At 41.0% G+C, this 5,050-nt stretch overlaps 1 non-coding gene across 1 annotated transcript; it reads right to left on the bottom strand.

Moving 5' to 3' along the window:
- Window positions 1-220: 220 nt before the first annotated feature.
- On the bottom strand, window positions 221-384 carry LOC123789868 (U1 spliceosomal RNA). Its single transcript, XR_006778937.1, has one exon. It is a non-coding gene; the product is annotated as a U1 spliceosomal RNA (small nuclear RNA).
- Window positions 385-5,050: the final 4,666 nt, after the last annotated feature.

Below are 5,050 nucleotides of genomic sequence, written 5' to 3'. Positions count from 1 at the left end.
CCAATGGCGGCAGGGCCACTTAGGGTCCAGGAAACACTTTGTGAAAGGTAGAGTATAATTGCGGGACCATCGGGAGGTCCAGGTGGCTGGAAAGGGTTTGGGAAGCAGCTCTGATTTGAGACTGCAGAGGTAGGTACAGGCCAGATCATAGAGTTTAGACTTCATCTGCAAGGCCAGTGTTTCTCAAACTCTGTGGACACTTTTATTTTACTTATTTTGTTAAGGGAGAGTGCGAATGCAGTCCCCCACTACCACAAATTACGCAGTTGAGTTTCCCACATTTGGGGAAATTGCAGGGGTGAGTACATCCAGAGTGCAATGGATGAGCCTCGCCCTGGGAAAACCACCTTCATGATTATGGAATCTCCCCTGCCAGGTAAGTATGAACACATTTTAAATTTAATTTAATTAATTTATTTGAGAGAAAGAGAGCATGAGCAAGGAGGAGAGGCAGAGGGAGAGACAGAAGCAGACTCCCCGCTGAGCAGGGAGCCCAATGTGGGGCTCGATCCCAGGACCCTGGGGTCATGACCCCAGCCAAGGGCAGGTGCTCAATGGACTGAAGCACCCCATTTTCACTCCAGATTTTATTTATTTGTCAGAGAAAGAGAGAGGGATCGCACACAAGTGGGGGAGCGGCAGGCAGAGGGAGAAGCAGGCTCCCCGCTGAGCAAGGAGCCTGACATGGGACTTGATCCCAGGACCCTGGGATCATGATCTGAGCCAAAGGCAGATGTTTAAGCAACTGAGCCACCCAAGTGTCCCAGTATGAACACTTTTATTTTAAAAGTAAACATTACCTCAATACTGTAATTGAAAAACCAATATTATTTACCATAAATATACCAGAAAAATTGAGTGAAAAAGAAAAAAAAAAAAACGCAAGGGAGTACATTTGAATTGTTCAAAATTAAGATGGAATATATTAATGAATCTAATCTGTTTGCAAAAAGAAATGCATGCCTAAAATTATCTTCTTTTGGGGGAAAAATAAAATGGTTTATAAGCAGTCAGTAATAAAGAGTTTCAGCTCTTTATCAGTTAGTTTAAAACTAAGGTGAGGGTTATGTCAAGATAATTCTGCTTCCGTTTTTGTGTTAATTTGCCTCCAGAATTTCAACACACCTGTGTAGGTATTCAGGGCTACTCCCTGTCTCCTAAAGAGCTGGATCTTGGGGAGTCAGACAGATGACCTCCCAGATCCCATAGCCAAGAACCGAAGTCCAAATCTGACTCCAGATCATCATACTAGGCTGATGTTTGACACCAGAGAGATCTTGTAACACATACATCTCTCCCAAAATGAAACTAGGCAGCCTCTAAGAGCAGTGACTGCCCCCCTGGAGTGTTCCAGCAGACACCTGCTAGAAGTGGTTTTGAGATTGTACTTAGTATCTAAAGTCCCTTGTAATTCACAAGACTCTCTGAGTCTGTAACTGGGAAATATTTCAAAGCAATAACCTGGAGATTGAGAACTTAAGCCCTTTGTTTTAATATTAAAATACGGATAGAGGGTTTGAGTTCTACAGAAATAAATGCTCACATTTAAGCAATGGTTGTTAAAGATTTATGAAACATTAATTATACCTGCATGTGTATTCTATGTCCACGGGCAAGAGTAATTGTTTAATAAACAGCAACAAAGCCCCAAAATACTTACAAATTGAAGACATGTCAAAAATCTCAAACAGAAAGAAATTTTCATGACTATTGGTATATTCTTAGAAAACAATGTTTTGGGGAAGTATGAGCACTTCTTAAAATTATGCTTCCATTTTGATTCACATGGCTAAACTTTAATTCCTTGGATTGTCAATGTTTTGGGTTCTTTATGCAATTATCCCAAAAGTTAGTGGCTTAAGACAACAATAACCATTTATTATATTTCATGATTGTGTGGGTTAACGGGGCTCAGCTGGGTGATTCTTCCGCTCCATGCGTTAGCAGCTGGGGCTGCTATTGGCTGGGTTGGAACATCCAGCAAACCTAACTTTCTTCAGTTATAGGTATGTTCCTGGTGGTCTTTGGCTGTCTGGTGTTGAATGCATGAAACATTTATGGTTTAAATTACTCATTTCTTCTAACGTTTAAGAACTACCATTTGTCAAATTTTCATGTACTATTGAAGAAGATTGTTTGATTATACACAATTACCTGGAAAGGTTATTAAAATGCTCCATTCTCTTTCAGTTCCATATCTATACGAGGCTGGATTTTTTTCATATACTTCAGCCAACAAAACATATCACAGCAGATTGCCTGCAGACACAGATACCATACCCCAGCTGTCTTCTAATAAGCCAGACATTGAAGAGATTTTCATATAGGTAAAACAACACCACTCTTCTCACTAATTTTTTTGGTTTGTGATATATAGTTAATCTTCTTTAAAATATGTTATTTATTATCAATTTCTTGATTTTGATAACTCACTCTAGTGAAGATGGAGGAGGGTGATGGGAACATGGGCTCTCTCTGCATTAATTAACTTCTTTTAGTCTATAATTATTTCAAAATAAAACGTTTAAAAATATGTTGCTTATGTTAACATTTAATAGATATATTGTTCTTTTTAAACAATTAATAAGTATCTGAACTATTTCTCGGTTTCAATTTCTAATACAGTAAACATCAACAGATAGAACCCATATAAGGAAAAGCTCTTTGGGATCTTCAATAATTTTTAACAGTGTAAAAGGATCCTGTGATCAAAAACTTTGAGAATCGCTGCAATGTAGGTAATGGAGGAAGTGGGGAGAGTGAGGAATAATATGGCTTAGACTACGGAGGTAGCAACGGAGGAGTAAGAAGAGGTTCATTCTGGATGTGTTTTGAAGGCAGAGTCAACAAGATTTGCAGATGCATTGGATATGGGAAATCAGAAAAAGAGAAGTTTTTTGGGTTTTGTGTGTTTTTTGGTTTGTTTTGCATAAGGAAACTGGTAGGATGAAATTGACATGTAATCAGATCACAAAGATCATGATTTTGGGGGGCACATAGAAGCTTATTTTGTAAATGTTAAGTTTCAAGTGTCCATTAAGGCTCCAAGTGAAGTATGTACGTTTCCTCTCTCTCCATCAGTCTGTTAATACTACTTGGGGGTATTTGGCAGTTTCCTCATCTTAAATCTAAATCGTTAGGTTTCCGAATTGGCCTGTCCTACTTAGAGTTAAACCAGTGCAAACAGCGCTTAAAGTCTTACCAAATAATCACCCTTCACTAATGCAGGGTAAACCAATTAGCTCAGCGGGACTCAAGCACGTTCGAATCACCTGGCGAGCATTTAAAAACATACCGATAGCATGGCCTCTTACCCAGAGGTTCTGATTCAATCTGGCTGGAGTGCGGCCACAGGCAGCCTATGTTTTAAAAGCTCCCCAGGTGATGTTAATTAGCAGTTTAAGGCCACATCACTGGATTAGAGGCATGATTTTGCTATTTCTTCCTTGCACAATTTAAAAATTCTGCTTAAATTAAAACTCCCTTGAAACAACTCCCTATTAATTCACTATACTAATCGAGAAAGGAAATCTTTTCTGAGCCTTGAGTGTGCGCATAGGACTTGCCCAGTGCGGGACACTGAGCCGGAAGGGTGTAAGACAGCAAACAGCGAGCGCCCCTGAAGAAGAAACCAGAGCAACCGCTTCCCAGAAAACTGGTTAGAATGAACAGAACAGCCAGATATGAATCTGTGATTGTGCTATCTACACTCAAGAAAGGACCTCCGGGTTTAGCAATCAGCCCAGCAAGCTCCAACCAGTTCTGGATTGACAAGCCAAGGACTTGTTTAAACTGACCCATCACTTGTGAAACTTCGTGGCTTTTGCCTTTATAAGCCCCACCCTTGCCTTTGTTCGGAGAGAGATGGTCTTCATGGGCGTTGCCGCAAAGCTCTATCTCATTGATGCTGAGTTATTCTTTTGTTTGTCTTATGAGTTATTCCTTTGAAGCCTCAGAATATTTGTTTACCTTTAATCATGATGAAGTGGAGGATGTCATGAAATGACATGAAAATAACAAGCACTTTATTTGTTGAATTTGAGCTGTTTGCACAAGATGCGTCAGACAGATATAAACATGAATTCAGGGGCGCCTGGGTGGCTCAGGGGGTTAAGCGTCTGCCTTCGGCTCAGGTCATGATCTCAGGGTCCTGGGATTGAGCTCCAAGTTGAGTAGGGTTCCCTGCTCCACAGGGAGTCTGCTTCTCTCCCTCTCTCTCTGCCCCTATGCCCTGCTGGTGCGTGATCTCTCTAATCAATAATAAAATCTTTTTAAAAACCCCATGAATTCACTAGTATACTTGACCTCTTAGTTACTAATTCAGGCAAGATAAACACATGGGTCATATGTATTCACTACAATATCTTAATTCTTCTCTGGATTGTACTCACTGATGGAAATCAAGACTTTTCTAGAGTAGTAGAATAAGAAAATAAAACATTTTCCAAGAAGCAAGTTGTGTTTGTTTTCTATACTGTGGAGCAAATGACCACAAACTTAGTGGCTTAGAACAACACACATTTATTATATAATAGCTTTTGTGGGCCAGGAGTCTGGGCATGGCTTTACTGCATCCTCAGTTCGAGGTCTCACATGCCTGCGGTCAAGGTGTTGGCCAGGCTGCATTTCCATCTGGAGGCTCAATTACATCTGGACGAGTCTGCTTCCAAGCTAAATCAGGTTGTTTGCGAAGTGTGTTTCCTTACAGCTGTACCACTGAAGACCCCAGCTTTGTGTAGCCCCCGTTGGAAGCCATCCGTAGATCCTACAAGCTACCCATAGTTCCTTGCCACGTGGGTTCCTTCCACATCGCCTGTTGCTTCATCAAGCCAGCTAGGAGCTTCTTTTGCTCCAATCTACTAACAAAAATTTTTATATGGTGTAATGTAATCACGGGATTAACACCCACCACGTTTGCCATATTCTGTCAGTTAGAAGCAAGTCACGGGTCCTGCCCGCATTCACGGGGCGCGTCACACAAAGGCATGAACACCTGCAGGCAGGAAATCACCGAGGGCAGGGAGCATTTTAGAGACTGTTTGCCGCGTAA

Source organism: Ursus americanus, chromosome 8 (genome assembly GCF_024610735.1).
Source record: "Ursus americanus isolate L20-20 chromosome 8, mUrsAme1.1.p, whole genome shotgun sequence".
NCBI lineage: Eukaryota > Metazoa > Chordata > Mammalia > Carnivora > Ursidae > Ursus > Ursus americanus.
Note: the sequence above shows the minus strand (reverse complement) of the source record. Positions and strands in the feature narration are given on the sequence as shown.